General features: G+C 40.5%; 1 protein-coding gene across 3 annotated transcripts in view; it reads left to right on the forward strand.

Moving 5' to 3' along the window:
• The first annotated feature begins 662 nt into the window (after window positions 1–662).
• LOC125695811 (dual specificity Calcium/calmodulin-dependent 3',5'-cyclic nucleotide phosphodiesterase 1C-like) overlaps window positions 663–19,719 on the forward strand; it is a 305,234-nt gene continuing 286,177 nt past the window's right edge. For all 3 annotated transcript variants that reach the window (XM_048950775.1, XM_048950766.1, XM_048950772.1), the window contains exon 1: window positions 663–755. The gene's annotated coding sequence lies outside the window, so the exon portion shown is untranslated. The remainder of the gene's footprint in view (window positions 756–19,719) is intronic.

The following is a 19,719-nucleotide window of genomic DNA, read 5'->3' on the forward strand; positions in this document are numbered from 1 at the left end:
CAAAGATGCTTAGTTACCCAGGGTTGGGAAAAAGGGCCAATCCTTGTATGTATTCTCTATGTGTTGCCTTGCATATCTGGAGACTGGATAGTAGTAAGATCAGTTTTTCTTTTGTGAAAAGATGTATTGGGAAGAATATAGCCTCAGTCAAGCTTTCTGTCTGAAATACACGAGAAAGACAGATCTACAATCTTATTAAACAAAAAATATTATTCTCTTGAAAAATGTCTTCTGCTTAAATACAGTTTTCTTTCTTCTACTGACACTACTCTTTTTCCCAGTGCTCCTCCTCATCAAATTTTGACAATGTCTTTTATGGAATGCTGTTGCTCAATGATGTGGCTTATGTGGCTGCATGAGACTTCAGTGTTTTGAGGCAAAAAGGAGTATTATTAAATTATTTATTTTCCCCATTACATTAATCCTCACAGCATGTTTTTGCTTAGAAGCAGCTTGCAGACTGGATAGTTACTTGTATGGATCTATCACCTCTGTCTCAAATGCACATGGTTTCAAGGGAACCTATTATGTCAACGATGTGAACTACCATTTGGCTGTTCTTTCCTCTCTGAAGCAGTGATTGAGCACCTGGAGGGAAGGCAGGGCCAACCCAGGTGTGCTCAGGTGCATGCAATGTACTTGAGTGATTGGAGGGGGTGAAGCTGGGGTCCACATTCCCAAACCTCATTTAAGGGTTGGCAGTGGAGGCAAGGGTATTTGGCTAGAGATCTCTGCTTAGCTGTGGCCTTTTGAAGGTAAGCATATTTTCTTCTTTTGTTTCTGTGTACCAAGCTGCTGTGTTTGGACTTGTCCTCATTTGCTGCAGCCTAGGGCTTTGCCACCCCACTATTCTTGCTGTACTTTCCATCACATTACAGCATTACACTGCCCCCGTTCATTCACTGTGATTAGACCTTTTCTGTGAAAATACTGCTAGTCAAATTCACGAGCCATGATAATTAATCATGCTTTCCCCAACTAGCTGTTCTACTGCTTTTTTTTCCTATTTGTGCTTATAAACAGGCAAGCCTTCTTGGTATATTGAGTGTCCGTATTATTGGAAAAAGCAAACGCTTTTTAGTTTGCTACTACCTGAATATATGAGTCACTGTTGAAGCAAGTATGGTAAATGTTTGCAGGACGGTTGATGCTCCAAATGATAGCACTTGGTAGTAACTATCTGTTTTCTCTGCAAAATGAAGAAGTAATAAAAAGGTTAAGTGATAATCTTCAGCACTGAAAAGTGATGGTTTAAACTAAGATTGGGGAATGGGGTAGAAGCTGTAAAGGTTTTCTGTGGTTGTCTTGATATCTGATCTCCTCTTCCATTCTCCTCCCTCATTGTAAGTTTTTTTTTTAAAGTATTTGTGTACATGAAGTCTTTACATAGGTTACTGCTGCTCTAGAGGAGATTGGTACCTTCTTAAACAACCAGAGCAAGAGTGTGGTCTGACTGGCTCTTGGGGATGTAGAAAATGGCATGCTTGCGTAGACACGTAAGCAAATATGAGTTTGAGTGCTCTGCATGGGTGTTTAGAAGATGTTTAGACACCTCAGGCTTTTTCAGGTTTTCATATTTAACCCCTGCTGGTCTTGGAGGAGTGAAACAGGTTATTGAGGAGTCAACATAATCTTAGAATTTTAGAATCTCTTGAGTTGGAAGGGACCTGGAAGTCCAGCTCCTGGCTCCGTGCAGGGCTACCCGAAATTCGAACCTTATATCGCAGAGCATTGCCCAAATGCTTCTTGAGATCATTCAGGCTTGATACTTTGACCACCACCCTGTGGAGCTGGTTCCCTGCCCACCACCCTCTGGTGAAGATTCCTTTTCTACGCCCCAGAGCGACCCTGCCCTGTCACTATTCCCTTGAGTCCCTGTTGCTGTCACCAGAGGGTAGAGATCAGCACTGCCCTTGTGAGGAGCTGTGGGCCACCATGAGGTTTCCCTTCAGCCTCCTCTGCTCTGCCAGGGGACCTCAGCCACTTCTTACATGTCTTGCTCTTTAGACCCATCCCCACCTTCATAGCCTTCCTTTGGATGCTTGTGATTCCTAGTCTGGCTTTGGACAGCAACTATGAACGTTTTCCCAACCTGCATTTGGAAATGAATTAGTAACTCTGGTTTTGTGGGCAGTGGTATTGGAGCCTCTTCCAATTAAACAGCCACAGAAAGAATGGCAAAACTTGAAAGTGACCTTTTGCTAGCAGTCTCAGGAGCATTGAAAATGATTTGTTTGCTTAGACTGACTGCTCCCTTGTGAACAGTTTCAGCCTATTGAATTTAATTGGTCTATAGATGTTATTCTCCTGGTTTAGTTTGGAGTCAAAGTTCTGGGGGAAGGGAGAAATTAAACTGGCTACTTCATCTCTTTCCATGTTTTTTTTCCTCTTGTGTGCGTGTGTGTGTTCTGATGAGGAAATTAAACAAGAAGAAATAAATGGACAGAGAAAGGAATTTATTTGAAACCTGATTTAGCAGAGTTTAAGTGGGCAGGGAAAAATATGGTAATGGCTTTGTTTATAAAGATGTTTTAAGCATATTATACCTGCTGGGATCTTGGGTCATATTTCAAATTCCCACAGCGTTTCTTCCCACCAGAAAAGTATCGTTATCCCCAATGCACAAATTAAAGGCTAAATGTCATGATAGGCTTCCCTGTCTGTACCTAAGCTTAAATTTTCACTCTGCTAAAAGTTAAAGAACTCTTTCACTTCTGTCTATTCATATGAAATTTTATCCAAAAGTGCAGCAGCGCTTTCATAAATCTCAATGTCAATTACATGGTTCAAAGCAGAGGAGAATTGGACTCAAAAACCTCATCTGGCTGATGCAAGTGATTTAAAGGAGTGTAGAAGAGGAGAGGCAGGAGGCTAGGCAATAGATAGTCTGTGTTTGGACATAAGAATGTGTTGTGATACAGGGATTTGTTACGCTGCTGAACGCGATGAAGCCATAGTTCTCTCATCCACTGTCTCTGCTTTTAGCCTGTGTCCAATTCAACCGTGGAGAAAACCTAGGCTCTGCTCCCCATCGTCGTGTCCTAATACTCCATCTTAGTTGCAAGCCAGGCTGGTTTGTGGAGGGCAGGTGTGTGATGTTCACAGCTGGAACCTGAGTTGTGTTCTGAGCATTATTCCATGCTTGTCAAGCTGATTGCTCACTGCCTGTGCAGGAAGGTCCCTGTGCAAGGCGAGACATTTCTGCTGGGCAGGGAGCAGTGAAACACCAGAGAAACCTTCAGTCATGTCTCCAAATAGGTGTAAGAGCTTCTAGCATTAATTTTCTCTCCTACTGATTTTTTTTCCTCCTGTCGTCAAGGTAACACTTTAATTCTGTTTAGTGAGAAAGCTCCATATGTAAACTTGACCTTTGGGACTTCTGTGTTGATAACAATAGCGCTCTTGTGTTCATTGTGTTCAGCTTCTGTAAGGGACAGGGCTTAAAAAAAAAACAAGCTGAAGACAAAAGGATGGGAGAGAGGTTCTATTTCACATTATAACGCACAACTATATTTTGAGTCGGATCTTATTTAAATAAACAATCATGTATTAAATGTCCTAGAAAGACAAAAATGTGTTGTAAAATAGGGAGCAAACACTTCATGCACTTTTTTCATATTACAAAAAAATTAGCAATGAAATGTACCACGGTTAGGCTCTGAATTTCAGTAGTGCCCATTCTTCCTTGGGATTTGTTCTTGCAAGGTATTGAGTGCCCTGGCTCTAATCCAGCAGGATTTAAGCATGTAATTTAACTTTAGGATGTAAGCAGTCCCACTGTATTGAAAGAATTTGAGTGATTAAAGGTACACAGGTGGGTAAGTGCTTTTCTGGATGGAAGCCAAAATGCACAGCATCTTCCAAGATCTAATTTTTAATTATTAAGTTGATTTAGAACAGTTCTTGTATCCAAGGCAACAGTGACAATGGCTGAGTACTAACATCTATATATTTCTAGGAGAAAAGCAGTTATTTGAATTCTGCTGAAATATGTGGACGTTAATGACTGTGGTTTGTTCTAAAAAACTGTGAAATCTGGCTCAGTTGTTGCTTACTGATGAGTTCAAGTAGAGCATGGATTTACCTCATCATGGATATTACCTCATCTTTTTCTCAGCGTTAGATAAGGCCTCGTTTGTCCAGATGATTAGCAAAGCTTCAGCTGATGCTGACCATCATGTTGTTTGATATTTGACTTATCTGCCTCAATTTCCTGGCTTCATTTAAATACAAATATATATATTAATTTTATATATATGTAATATGTATATACACATATATTTATTCCACTATTTCACTTCTCTGTAATATGCTAAACTATTAAGCAACCTGAAAGTCTTAAAATATGGGAGGAGCATGTTTCCCATTCTTGTTCTACTTATGTTTAACAAATACTTAGAATCTAAGATCTGTCTCTCTGTTTTTTGAGTACCTGAAACTAGGGAATTGCTAACACTGTAGCTCAGACAAACCTATTTGGGTGGAATAGTTCTTCAATATTTTCATCTAAGCACTCAGTTGCTATAAAACAGCTGAAATACAGCTTGTGTTATTGGCCAAGGTGGAAAAAACACCTCTCCCAGGATCTTTTATAGAGAAGGAAAAGTGGGGGGGGGGGGGGAAAAATAGAAATTCAACATGATGCTGTTAGTTTTTGCATTGTTTTCCAATCTAACTAACAATAAGAATAGTCTTGGTTACATTGCAAGAATTTATGGTGTTTTCTGAGGTTTTTTTTGTAGTATCAGTTATTGAGTGGTGTCAGGAAGGGGTCACAGAGTGGTAGTCATACCCTATGATCTGTGTTTATTCGCTGTTTACTTTGATGCTGCTTTAGTAACTCATGTGACTTAATATGCTGCATAAGAAGCAGACTTTAAGCTTTTATGAATAAACACTGGAGTCCTCATTCTCCATGGCTTTTTGCACGGAGCAGTGATCTCTATCACTGCAGGGGAAGGGCACCTGACCTGCCCTGCTCTGGCTTCAGCTTTGCCTGGCAGATAAATGGTGGCACCTCTAAGAGCTGTGGACACTGAGGCCATTTGCTGTGCTGTACTCTTTTCTGCAAGATCTGACTTCTGCTTCCAGCTTTGGCAAACCTGATTGCACTCAGCCTCAGCAGTAAGAGGAGACCATTGGAGAATTTAAGGAGCAGGTGTATACAGAGAAGTCTTATTTTGGGGACTAGTGCAAATAGAATTGAATTATGTGAAGCTGGTGCGGTGCTTTCTAGTGAGTGCCCTGACTTGGTTTGTGCTTAACGTGTTTCTTAGATTAGCTGGCAGCTAGGGAGATATGTTAAATACCAAAAAAAAACCTCCCACATCATGATGAGATAGATGTTTCCACATCAGAACGTTCCCAAACAGATTGGGAGAGAGGGAAGAAATGGTCTCTTGAGTATCATCTCTTCCATTTGGAGACCTGGAATGACAGATCTAAATTACACCTGTATAAGCTTCTCCTATTTTGCCAGTAGACTGTACTGGCACAGCTCAGATGTTTGCCATTGTAAGCTTTTCTGAGTTATCATCTGATGGGGGAAAAAAAAGCTCTCTGATCTTTGCCCAGTGTTTTGCAAGCTGGCTCTCAGGGCTCTTCTGTCCATAGTTGTTTTCCTAACGTCCTAGATCTATCTGATGCACTGCTGATACATCACAGGGCAGCAAGTTTGTTTGTTTTTAAGCACTGCAGTGGCCATACTGCTAAATTGCTGGGGAAGTTCTGCTTGTTTGTGCTTCCATCAGTTACCATCAGTCTCAACCAGTCAAAACCTATAAAGCAGTACTCAGTAGTAGAGTTGTTGGTAATTATTTCTTTTGTATTTTTACCCATGCACAAATGACTAGAAACTGTTTTAAAAGCAAAAAGAGGAAGGACATGGAGGGTGGAGTTTCTACTTGTCATAAATTCAAACATATTGCAACAAGGCTACAAATACCTACTTTGTGAGATGTATGGAAAGAATCCTGACCAAGCTTGTCAGGCCCATCTGTGTACTAGTTAACAGGCTGGAAGACAGCACGAGTTTGTACAGGGGGCCATACTGTGTTCTCTAGGAAGAAGCCCAGTGGCTGAACTGCAGGTGAAGTTCTCACGTCTTTGATTTGCCTATCTTCATGTGGAACAAGAAAACACGCATATAATTAAACATTACTGTTTGACTATCAGTAAATACTTATTTCAACCGTAGAGCAGAAAGTTGCTGAAAACCTGAGTGCTGTTGCCAGGTGGCTGAGGGACTAACCTTTGTCTTCAGAACCACCCTGAAGCATAATGCTAGTTACTTACTGCCAAAAGGTGTCTTCCAGTGGCAGATGAGCTTGTTATTTCCCATGGAGCTAAGCATGTCCTACCACAACCCCACTGGCCAACAGTAAGATTTGTCAGCTTGTTCAGCTGTGCTTTTTTTTTTCTGTGGGACTGTTATAAAAACATCTGTGAAATAATCTGATTTAAAAGCTAGGGAAATGTCCCTTTCTCCTTTTCTTTCAAAGTTTAAGTGGTGCAACTCACAGGTTGGTGACCATCAGCTGCGCAAATGAAGGAGACTGGAGCAAAGCGGATGAGAAACCTCCTCATTGAGACCTGCATTTGGTACCCAATGGTCTTCCCAAGCAGAAAGAAGGGTGAGGACAAGACTGTTCAGGGTATTCGAGTCAGGGAGGCATATGGGGGGACTTTAGTACTCCTGTATTCCTCAGCAACGCTCCTGAATGGTTAATGGTTTGCTACAGCAAGTTAGAAGAAAAAACAACGATGCTAGCAAGTAAACAGTTGTTTATATCAGATGTTATGTCATGCAAAGATATCCTTTTCAGTAAAGTTTCTGAACTTGACTTTCATGTCTGGAAATGAAGACAGTGATGGAAGAGCTCTTAGACATGATTAAGGTATCTGTTGTGTAGTCCATATATACATTTACAAGGATATGCCTACAGAACTTTTTGCTTTAGAAATGTAGTGGGCTGTAGGGATAAATGCAAACATGCATTGTAAGAGAAGGTGTTTTTAGATCTCCTTGGTAAACTTCTTCCTCCTACTGCACAACTTATTCACTCTGCAGATACTATTAACTTTAATATCAGTGTAAGGAAGCCTTTAAGTTCTGGATTAGGCAGTAATAGATCTTTGTATAAAGAAGAACTAAACTTGCCTGCCATTTGTGGGAAGGAGTGTTTTGTTTAAAAAAAAAAAAAAGCAACTAGTTTTATTATTCAGCTTTTATGTTAGAGAATCATGCTGTTAAGTGGATGAGAGAAATTATTGTAATGGAAAGTGTCTTAATGTAGCTTAAATATCTGACAAGAGCATTTCAGAACTAAATCATTCATGATCCCACTTGCTGGCAACTGTAACCTGCCTTTCTCAGGGTAATGTAAGGTCTCTGACTTGCAAATTAAACATTAGCCAGCAATGAAATAGGAAATCAGGGGGAGAAAAAAGACAAGATGAATGAAAGATGAATACTGAGTTTGCATCACAGTTGTGCAAACTGATGCCCATTTTGATCAATTGAAAAGCTCTGAATGGATTTTACCACGAAATTATCCTGCAATGAATCCTGCAAACTGACAGTTTTTTGAGTTACGTTTTTGACAGCTTACTGAACCTGAGTCTTCCCAGCAAACTGCCACTGGGGTGGGCAGGCACTTGTGAGTACAGCTCTCCAGGCATTAATCAAAACGACACAGTGCTGTGACACAACAGACAGTGGTGTGAACAGAAGTAAGCAGGCTGATGTCAGCAGTGCAGATCCTGTATGCGCTTGTACCCACATCCTTTAGTTTCAACAGGTGGCATCTTCCTTTAATGTACCTTATACAATACCTTGTGAACAATCTGAGATTCAAAAGCCTGTGGCAATTGCATATTCCATTGTTTTTTTTTTCCTACTTCCATAACAACTAAGAAAGCCTGTCATGTGGTGGGCTCTGTTCTCTCCTTTGTACTGCTGCCATGGGTGCTAGTGGGGATGACAAGCCTGAGCTGAAGTCCCTATGGTTTTGTATAAAAGCTCTGTGATCCTCATCCCAGGGTTATTGGTCAGCCTCTGGGCAGCGGTCTCACCCAGGGTACCATAACTAAATTTGACTGCCTGTGCCATCGTGTTGCAGGGGTACCTTCTGTAAAGCTGAGTTATTGGGCGATTCTTACCTGAGAATGTCTAGGGCAAGACAGATGCACGGAAAGTTAAAAAGCCATTACTTTATTTTTGCATCATCTACAGCTTAGAATAAAGAGCGTGGGAACTTTTTGTTCTGATTTATTTCTGCTCAGGGAAAACATGGGCCTTGGCATCTCCCAGACATTTCACTCTTTCCGCTATATATTCTTCTCTGTCAATAAAGGGAACTTTTGCTGTCCCAGTTGGTGTGCACCACATCACAAGGAAAGTAACGTTCTTTTCTGCAGCAGTGAAGTGAATGCTGTTTATGAGATTGGGAGTATCTCTCATTCTGTCATCTCTTCAGCTTCAGAAATCTGAGCAATTCAGTTGTTTGGGCTGTTGCTAGGAAATTTTTTCTTCCTAGGCTCTAATTAATAGATGTAGCTGAGAGTCAATTGCATACAATCAGGCACTGTGCTTCAACATGCATTGTGTGCTGCAGAATTGAATTCGTGAATGTAATGTCTCAATTTTGTCAAGGAAATGGAACAAAGGTCCATGTTCCAAAGGTAAATGTATACAGCTTGGCTGGGCCGTGGTCTACGTTTTCTCATTTATGTGTTGTAAGAAACAATTCACCCAGAGTTTTTGCATTAATTGTGTACTTTTCAAACCAATAGCTGCAAAGTCGGGATTTTAAAATCTGTAGTTGTCTTTTTACCATTGCACTTATTGTTTGAATGAACTCTGACTACAAATAAAATGGGGAATAAAAGATGTTTTGTTTCAATCTGTCAGAATACCATGGGTAGCAATGTGGGAAAATGACAGGATATGGTGCACTTAAGGTGGGATTTCATGCTTAATTACACTAAAAATTGCAAAATCCTGTCAAAAGGATGATGCTAGCAAAGAAACAATAGAAAAACTGAAGGCAGGAATATTTGACTTGTGCATCATATCTTTTTGTCTGTGTGCATGAGAAAACAGTGAAGAATGAGCTTTGTTTTACCTTGAAATAATCTTTTTCACCTGTTTTGATGAAATGTCACAGAGGAGAGAAAGCAAATGTGGTTTTGATATAACGTGGCTAGTTAAGGTCAGTAGTTCTTACCCTCTCAGCTGGGCTTTACGTGGATTAGCTCCAGGTAAGAAAAACACTTTATGTCCATATTATGTAAATATCATTTAGTATTTATTTGTTAGCTGAGATAATTTGGGAGCCACCTTTCCATTCCCAGAAATGACCAATAAGTGTCAGCAGATCCTGATGCTCTTTACCCTTTTTGAGAGGAAAATGGAGGAGAGAAGTAGGGTTTAATTTGGCATTTATGAAAATTAGCCACTCCTACTATTGCTGCTTGTATCAGGGTCATTCCCTGCACCTCTGCTCACCCCAGAACTGCCCTATGCTACGTGTGGCTGCCAAAACAATCTAGCAATCTGCCCTGTTGCGAGTAGCTAGAAAACCTTCATATTATTCCGCACAACATGAAGCACAAACATGCAGCAGTTGTGGGGCAGCTCCTGCAGCATCCCATCATAAAAGTGGCATTTAAGATGATAAAGAATAGTTGAGGCAGCTATATTTGCCCCATGGCATTTTGAAGTTGTGTTTTTTTTAAGGGGCATCCTTCCAGTTTCTCTGATGCCTCTTTCTTTTTCTCTTATTCCCCTTCAAATATTATGCTGACATATTTTAAACACGGCAAGCTGGACAAAGATCCACTTTGGAAGGGTGGTGAGAGGTAGCGTAGGCTGAGGTTGGGTCAATGTATTGTTCAGGCTTTTAAGTGGAACCGGAGAAAATTGTGAAATCAAGGTTGCGAGGGGAGGTGAGCAATACATAATTTTCTTTTCAGATCACTGTTTCGGCTGCAAGGTAGGAAAACGTTGAACAGAAAACAGTTAACTTAGTTTTTAATGATTCAGATAATCCTTCCTTTGTATAAGGGAACATAAAAAGCCAATGACTTTCACTTCTGCTAAAGAAGAAAAAAAGAAATCTTAACCTTTTGGTCAGCATTCTGTTATTTGTTTCTGGTTTCCCAAGGCCAGTATGTATTAACAATATCTGCATTGTGCAGGTTCTTGTGGATGCTGTTGTTATGCCACACATTCGTGGGACTGGAAGACAAGCTCAGGTTGCAGTGAGCTGTGTTTTCCATTTGTTCAAGCGATTCTAGTAGTAGGGCTTGAAGACTGGGGGGGTGGATCTGTGAAGTGTTTGAACTTGAGGATGTGAATTAACAGTGAGAATGGGTGTTTTCAACATCAGAACTCCTTCAGGGTTGCGTGGGTTAAAGTAATATCAGGTATTAACTTTCAGACAATTTATGTAACAGCTTTTGTTAAAATAAATGTTCGTTATCTTATAATGAGAGCGACTTACAGAGGAGGAAAGAGATGCTGCTATTGACCCTGTGGCTTACACATGCTGGAACAAGTGTATAGCTTAGCTTTACTCATAAACAAACTGAAGTGCATATTTATTGGCTGGAGTCTTTAGAAAAAATACTGGAAACTTTCTGGGGAGTAGAGAAGCTAAGACACCTAAAACAAACAAACAAACAAAAAATCTCATGTATTTGGATAGATATTCAACAACAGGCAGAGCAGGCAAATGTTTGAGCCCTGGTAATGTTAATTGGAACTGGATGCTTTGCTCTTTAACTCTGAAATTACTTCTCAGGTTTATGTTGTCTAACTTTTTTCTTTTTACCATTTACTTATCTTCTGACTTTCGTTTGTGCTTTACTGCCAGGAAGCTTTTCTGAGTAAAGCCAAGCCTCAAGGCACGCACAAATGAACCTGGCAGGATTGATCTTTGAGTAACCATTTCCCTCTTTAATGGTTTGATATCTTCTGGCCATTAACAACTATACTATTAACAGGAGTTCTCACTGTGCTGGTGATTAAGAGATGTTGGAGAGCTGCTCAAAGGCCTGTAGACCGGGTATTGTAGGGATCACTTAGCAAGGCTGTTAGCCAAGGACATCTTTACAATAGGAAAATAATTCACATTCCTGGAAAGATAGGAATTGTATTCTTGAAGGCTCCTTTCAGGTCAGCTGTGCTAGCACATTGTTCAACAGTCTGATTCCTCACCTCTCTCCCTTACTTATGCTTTGTATGAAGTTAGGGACTAAGCATCCATAACTGAAGCTGCCAGAATCAATTTGCCATTTATGTCCATCTCTTTCAGTGACTCAAAGACTTTTTCTTTCTAACCCTTGTCATTTGTGGTTTGCAGTAACAATCATTCGATGTTCCCTGTTCAGCTCAGAGAGCTCTGAAACGAGTTGACTTGGCAACCAGGGGATGTTGGAGGAGATGGGAGTGAAAGGCACTGGTTGGCTGCTGCATGTTAATAATGACTAATGTTCATACAGATACCGATCTGTGGCAAAACAAGTACTTCCTGTTCCTTGCTATATAATGGAGAACACCTCTGAAATTCGGAAGAACATCACTGTGCCCCCGCTTCTGCAAGCTGGGTGAGACAAGGATAAATATATACTGGCATTTGTCAAACAATGAACTTGGTCAGTTCATGTTCTGATGTACTCCGTTATTCTTAGGAGCTCCTGGGTGGCAAGTGATAGAGCTGGGATGTTTTTCTGTCGCTATTTCAGCTGCACAGACCAGGTTCAGAGACATAGAAAGAATATGCAGTAAATCCAGAACACAAGCCCTGAGGGTTGACTACCATTGCTTTAAATGTGTATTACTTTAACTGTTCAGGATTTGGCCCACAAGTGGGCAGAAACAGTTGCTGCTCTTTATGAAGCATGTTTACTAGCCAGGCTGTGTAGTTCTGAAGGTTTATCTGTTGCACCCAAATACGATGATGTGACAAACTACAAACCTGCCAGATTTCTTGCTGCTGCTTCTTTTTTTGGTGGGCTCTCTGTCATCACTTCAGCTGTTCCTATGTCAAGAGGAGGAAGCAGCATCTGGAACCCCTGTGTGCCTGCAGTTTTGAGGGAGAGAGGGGCTGCCCAGGGCCACCTTGCATAGAAGGACCCAGAGCTTAAAAAAGAGCTGCTGGAAGGCGCTTGCCTCCAGGGGCCACATCCCACAGCTCTGCCTCTTATCTTCTCATGCAGTCTACATAGCCCAACAGGATGCTGTGGAAGGAAACTTCAGAGTCCTGAATTTATGACTTTTGGCAGAGTATTCGGATGCCTTGGGCTAAGAAGCACTTTTGTTAAGACTGGGGAAAACGCTGCTGATTGCGTTCTGTCATATTTATGACTCCAGTTGAAGGAAATCTGCTGTGCTTTGTGGTAGATCTTGGTTTTTACTTCAAACAGACTTGTAAAGGAAAAATTATTCGCTATGAAGAGCTTCAAATAGACCAGGATGGCTCACAGGATGTCTTTCATAAATCACTACTAAGATTTGTCAACCTAAATTGAAGGTTTAGATACAGAAATACGACACCTAATTTCATTTGCTTCCAGAATTTTACTATTTAATACAAACTAAAAGTAAATTTAACAGAACAAATTCTCACTTAAGTCTAATAATTCAAAAGGCATTTTTCATATGAATCTGTGGTCTCAGCTCAGTTTCTTTTAGTCACATTTCTGATCAAAAATCTGTCCTTAAGTTGAAGCTGGAATATGTTCCTATTCTAATAGAAGGTATCGCATGTAGCAGTTGACATAATTACTCATGTCTCATAATACAGTAGAGTAATTAGATGCAGTGTTTTGGTTTTCTTCCCAAACCATATTTTTCTCAATAACAAAGTATTTTAGCAAGTCCCACAGTGCGAGGCTTTTGGGGGTGAGGGGGAAGGGGAAAAGCTTTCTATTTTCATGCTGGTTAATACATCAGCATCTCTGAGGTTCAAAACTTAAGCTGCTGTGATCTGTGGCTTTTGTGTATCATTCAATTTTCTTACAGAAGTCATGTTGTTAGGAGACAGTTTTATTGGCTTATTTTTATTTTCTTAAGGAGTGAAGCCTAGAATGTTTATGCATATAAAATAAGGCAACACTTTTTTTTTTTTTTTTGCAAATGCAAAATCTCATCTGATCGATACAGCATGGTTTGGATTTTTATCTCTCTGCCAGCTGAATCTTTTTGCTCCTTTTGCAAAAGTATGAGGCTGTAGGAATTACGCAGAGCTGGGAAAGCTGAGGTGTGTTGGACATCTTTGCAGTCTTATACTTACTCTGAGACTAATAGACCTCGATCTTTCTCTTGGCACATCTGATGGCATGACCAGCGTGAAAGTTACTGTGCTGCTGTGCATCAGTTGGGTCCTGGACTGAGAGGAAAGTGGGCATACTGCATCTATATGACAGAAAATTAGAAGTCATCTAACCTGCTTGCCTTTATTTCAGACCTTGAAGATCTCAAGCACTGCCATTATTACTTGAGATCTATCCCAGAGATGGGACCAAAGCCTCCAACAAAGCGCAGTCTGGGCCTGGTGGCCCTTGGCTGTGCTGGAATGGATCAGCTGGCAGAGATGCTGGGGATGTTCCAGGTGAGGCTGGTCAGGGCTTTAAGGCCCATCACCCAGGGCTCTGGTGCTCTTTAACATCATCAGTTCTCTTATGAGCTCTGGGAGCAGGTGGTGCTCTGAGTTTGCTAATGCTGAAATCTTTGCAGCTTCTCATGAAATTTGTCCCCTGAAGAAAGCAGGCCTTGGTAGATTTAATGATGATAGATGGAAAATGCATCTATCATCTGGTTACTAAATTATGGCCTTTCTGGTATTCAAGTTGATGAATTATTTCCATCAGGCTAAGTAAACTATTTTATCTCTTAGTGGAGAGTTCCTGGCAATGGCTCAGTACTGACGTGCTCCAGCCCTGAGTGACGTGAGATGTGTGGTGAGAGGATCCCGGAGCATTGGGACCTCTGAGATGCAGTACAAGCAGAAGCCTGGGTTCAGGCATAGGGCTGTGCTTTGTGCATTTATGTAGCTTTTTCTTTGAAGATGAATAGGTGTGAATAGATTATCATCTAGGACTTATATACAGGGAAGATGCTCCAAGGTTATAAAGTGAATGCAAAATGAGTTTAGCTAAGGATGCAGTGGGTCAGCTGATGAGATCTCTCAGCCTTCTACCACTAAAAGGAGATGGTCCTGTTACTCTCTTGCATTTCCTCATCTTAACTCTGACCTACTGACATCCTCCTGGAGTAAGGGAACCTTCACTTTACATTGGGGTCAGTGCTGCTTGTGAGACTAGTGCTTACAAAAAAAAAAGGCAGAAAAAGGCACTTAGGAAGTCATATACTATGAAGCACATCCATGTGTTCAAGTTTGAATGTTGGATGTGATGTTGCCAAACTTTCAGTACCTTCCCAGAGCTCAGGTGCTGCTTGGCTCGTCTCATCATGTCTTTGTTGTGAAAGTGAAATGAATTGGTGGCATGGAGGGAGAGGACAACAGGACAGTGCATTGGGGAGGAGAATGGGGAAAGGTGCAGAAAATTAACACTACATGGGAGTGAATACAGCAGAGTACATTGCTTAAATGGAGTTAGAAAATGCAGAGAAAAGTGAAATAAGTATTTGTATTCATGTCCAAATGTTAACGATTCATAGATGAATTTTCAAAGTCTTCTGTCCTGTGCTGGACTTGATGACTTATACATTGTTCTCCTGAAATGGCTGTAGATATGTGCCAAAAAAATGAACTCAAAACAACTTTTAAAGGGGGAAGTTATAAACAACTATTTTCTTGGCCTAAATCAACTGATTTCCCCCTCATGAGAAGGCTGCAAGGATCTAGATTAAACTAGTTTTTTCCTATATTACTTCTCATAGTCTGCTGGCTCTTTGTAAACACTTAGTATTCTGTTATCAGGCAGGGACAACAGGAAGGGATTGCTCAAAAGTATTCCTGCTAATCAGTAAAAATATGCACCAAGAACTCCTATCAGCATAACAACATAAAAATCTTTCTAGCTAATCACCAGGGCTAATTGCCTCCTGTATCACCTCTCTGAAATGTGCCCTTAGTTACAATGAATTCTGCTTTTCACGTGAATTTGTGGATGCTTGCTGTAAACACAAGTACAGTTAAACTGAAGCTTCCTGACCATAATGGAGAATCTCTACTATTCCGTGTTAAGCTCATCCCCAGAGCTGGGGATCAGGAAGGGTTTTTCCCTTAAGTGAGATTAGTGACAACCAGACCTGTGCTTCTTTACTTACTTGCTTATTTGTTTCTCTTTTGAAACATGGAGAGAAGCCCATCTTCAATCTTCTGGCAATTTTTGCTTTATGGAGCTCCTACCGAGCCAGCAATCTGAAGTGCTGCTGTCTTGGGTGCCCTGCCCTTAATCTCTGTCACTGTTCTTCTCTGGCATGCAGGAGGTGTGTAGCTTATTTTGGGTTGTAGAACTGTTTGTTAGTCTGGGGTGTGCAGAGTTAAAGAAGTCAGCATCATTAGAACTAAATGTCTTTACCGTTGCTGCCTATGATGGTGAGGTTGTGGATGCTTGCTAGTTCTCATGTTGCTATCTGGTTTTTGTATCCTGAGCACTGAAATTGATCTTGTCAACTGAAAAATGGCAAAGCACCTTTTTCAGAAAGAATGAACTATAGTGGTGTTGCATGAAGACGACAAACTGATGCATGCGGTGAAACAAGATCAACTTTTTAAAAGCCATCTACTGCCTTGATCTCCTGCCCCAAATTCTAGCAGTACTGTTGTGTTTTTGTAGGTGCAATGATGAAACAGTAATCCTGATGCATTACTTTCTCGGCAGCTCAAGATTTTTTTCAGTGTCCTTCCACTGTTGTAATTCCCCTTTTCTTCTGATTTCATTTGGTTATTGGGTGAGTCCCGTGAGCAGGTATACTTTGCTGTCTGCATGGTGCTTATGACAATTGTGAACCTCTTGTTTTCTGCCACTAGTGTGCCTTAACTCATGGCAAACAATTTGTGTGCCTGCAAAGGTATTTAGGTGTTTTTTTGTTCTTGGCCTTTGAGGGAGCTAGGAACAAAATGCCAAAAGGAAGTAAGCTTGTGGATGCAGCTGTCCACTTGATGTTTTATTAAACATATCAGTATATTTATGTATTTGTGCAGGCATGCAATATTACCAAACTTTGGATAGGCAACTTATATGGGGATGGCCCTACCTGCGTGGGCATGGATGACCCTAAACTTCCACCTGGTCATTGGTGTGGCAATTCAGAAGGAGCCAGTAGAGTGGAGCTTACTATTTCCAATCTGCAAGTCAATGAATTACTCAGATCATTCCTGGTGCTGATCATTCCGGGCAGGATTCAGCCTCCTGAAGGCCAAGTCCCAATTTTCAGGCAAACACACGAGCTATTTAGCTAGGCTCCCTCTGTGTTCAAACTAAAATAGTGCAGAGCAATCCTATGTCTGGAGGTACCTGTGCCTTTTCCTTGATTATAGAGGGTGTATACTTAGTTTGCTTAGGCTGGAGCCTACTTTTCAGGTAGTTAGAATTTTAAATGAAGTGTTAAAACACTTCATTTCACAGCTTTCCACACTTTGGGAAGGTAGTTTGTTAACTGCTCAAGGACTCAGGCTAAAAACTGTCATTTGTGGTACAGAAATTTAGCACAAACTAGGTTATTAGGAATTATAGGGCAGATGGCTGCCAAATGGAATGATATTATGTGTTGGATCTTTTATGTTTAAAATAGTATGACATATTTGAACTAGGTTTTCTTCTTCTTTTTTTTTTTTTTTTTTTTTTTTTTTTAGGAAGATGTAGCTTTATGTATTTCACAGAAATACCTAGCTGCTAATTCTCAATACAATCACTTTCATACAATTAAAAAAACAACAACAACTCAAAGCCAAACAGATTAAAGCAATGAGATAAATGGAAGTCTCATAATCATTAAGTCCATTATCCATTAGATAATGATAGATAGATAGTTAAATCCATTAGACAACAATGGAGTTCCAACTTGAAAAATATGCTTGTTGAATCTCTGACTCTATTACAAATAAAATATTAGCCCTCAGTGTAAGTTACTTTAAAGGAAGCTGCTCTTCACTCTAGTTCACTTTAGTATACTGATGATTAAAGTATTCATTATTGAAAGTTAGTTTTTATCTAATTGGCACCTTGATCAGAGCAACAGAATTGGTTAGGTTGCACACAGGTACATTTGTGTATATAATGATGTTAGGTCTGGTACAGGTTACTCATATCCTGTATTACAGCCTCCATCTCCTGACTACAAATGCCTCCAGAGGGGTGGTGGATGCACCTCTCCCCAGAGGCATTCAAGGTCAGTCAGGCTGCGTGGGGCTCTGAGCAACCTGACGTAGCTGTAGGTGTCCCTGTTCATTGCAGGGGAATGTGCAGGGTATGGGTGGAGTGGACTAGATGACCTTTATGTATCCCTTCCAACTCAAATAATTAATGATTAACTGTATGGGGAATCCAAAGAGACCATGCACTTATGTTAATTCATGCAATTACATGAATTCAGCACTCAGATAATATGCCTGAAGTAGGTAGCGTGGAATCTCCATCTTTTCCCTTTACTTTCAGAGTGTATTTGTTGACTGAATTTTTCCCAGGATAAGAAAGAATTTCTTTGCCCTTCTATCCAGAGCAGTAATAGAACAGTATTCCATGACAGGACTTTTAATTGAATGTGGTATGAAAAGCTGTTTATGTATGTGCTGTGTGGGTGTGTTGTGTGTACGTTTCAAACCACCCTTTCGTAGCTTCATTTCCATTGATTCAAGTGTATCTGTATCAACAAGAACAGCAGTACTGCAGAGTATAGGCTACGTTTTGTTAGTATCAAGGACAGTTTGATCTGGTCAAAAAAGCCTGGGTCTAGGAACCAGGCTGTTGTTGTGGGCAGTGATAGTTTTGGACACCAGCTAAAAGAGGTTGGAGCTGCTGCTTGATTTACTTGCTTATATGGGTATGATTGAAGAGGGAGCAGCTGACTAGGGAAGGGAGCACAAATAGGATATTAGATCGTTATTTTTACCTGGATGCATTTGTAATGTTTATTAGATAGTTTGGAGAGAGAAGACTTGACAGCTTGAACGTTTCAGTTTTCAGTTGTGTTTGGAAAGGATAAAGCGTTAAATGTAGCCAGAAGTAATACATTAAATATTGAGAAAATGAGGCATATTCACAACGTACATGAAAACAGGGAAAAGCAAGGCTCTTGGCTCCTTTGGGAGGGTGACTAGCTAATCTATTGTCGCTGACTGGAGCAATGGTACATTAAAATCCAAATGCTGATCTGAGGAGGCTGGTATTCGGGTTGCTGTTGGCTGATAAGCAGCTGTTTGCACAGTGCAACTCAGTCTTCTCTCCAGACTGGAAAGGCAGGAGAGATCTTGATCTTAAGAGCTAGAGCAACGTTGCTGAATTTGATGAAATTATACTGCCTTGCACCATTAAAAGATTTACTTCCTTGCTCTGTGCATTGTTGCGTGCTCTCAGCATAGTCACATCACAGATAAAGCATGTCTGTGGACTCCTCTAGCATAACCAAATACTTTTAAAACTAACTGCAGAAGAGGAGGAAGGAGGAAGAGAGAAATCCAACGGGGGAAAAATCGCTAGTGGTACAGAGTGAGTTGGAAAGCCAAATAATGGCTTTCATGGTGTGACTGGCTGCAGTCCTAAATGTTATGGGCAACGGTGACTGCCAGAGAATCAACTGCAATGCAGTGATTTGCATGTATGCACTAACAGGTCGCTGTCTTTCTACAATCTCCTGTCTTTTCAAGAGGGATAAGTGGTGGGAAGGAACAACGTCACACCATCAACCACCAATCCATCACCTACGTAAAACTTACGGTGTGAGCACCAAGAGGATCAAAATATTTTTTTTCCATATTGTCACAAGCATCTTTAGCCATTGCTTTAATTGCTGGATAGTCCCAGGAATGCTATGATAAGTTGGCCATCACATATATATGGAAGAATTTTATAGCTTTAATTGTTATTGCAACCTATTTTTGATGCTGCTACCCCAAGCTTTATTCTGTTATGGAATGGTATAACTTTAACTGGTTCTGATTTTGGTTGAGCTGCTTTCAAGACTGCTGTACTATGGAAAATCACGTTACACTGGAGAGTCATGCTTTGGTTGTGTGCAAAATGAGACAAAAATCAAATTAAAACATAAAGGCAAACTGAAATTGTATCAGCAGCACTGCTTAGGCGAGAAGAGAATAGCAGCACTAAAATGTCTTGTTCATGTTTATCTGTTTTTTAAAAAATAAATATCTTTAAGAAGTGGAACTACGCTCACAGGTTGGGATGATTTTGGTTTTCAGTGTGCTAGATGGTGCAAGATGATGCGTGAAGGAAATAGATCGGGCTAGGTGTTTTTATCTTCATACTCATTTCTTACTGTAGTCTCTTTTTCCACCCTCTGTTGTGTCCGTCTATATTCACCTTTGCCATATAAGCTTTCCTAATTACAGTATCATACATCATTCTAGTGCAATTTGTAGTTTGTTAGTAGCACGTTATTTCAGGACCAATTATGCAAGATGGACCTTACTGTTACTGCATATAGTTGGATGAGGATCGTGATTCACAGTGTTACTGGAGAAGGTATGAGCTGTTGATAGGGGGCCCTGCTGCTGGACTTAAAAAATA

This window comes from Lagopus muta, chromosome 7, assembly GCF_023343835.1.
Source record: "Lagopus muta isolate bLagMut1 chromosome 7, bLagMut1 primary, whole genome shotgun sequence".
Lineage (NCBI taxonomy): Eukaryota > Metazoa > Chordata > Aves > Galliformes > Phasianidae > Lagopus > Lagopus muta.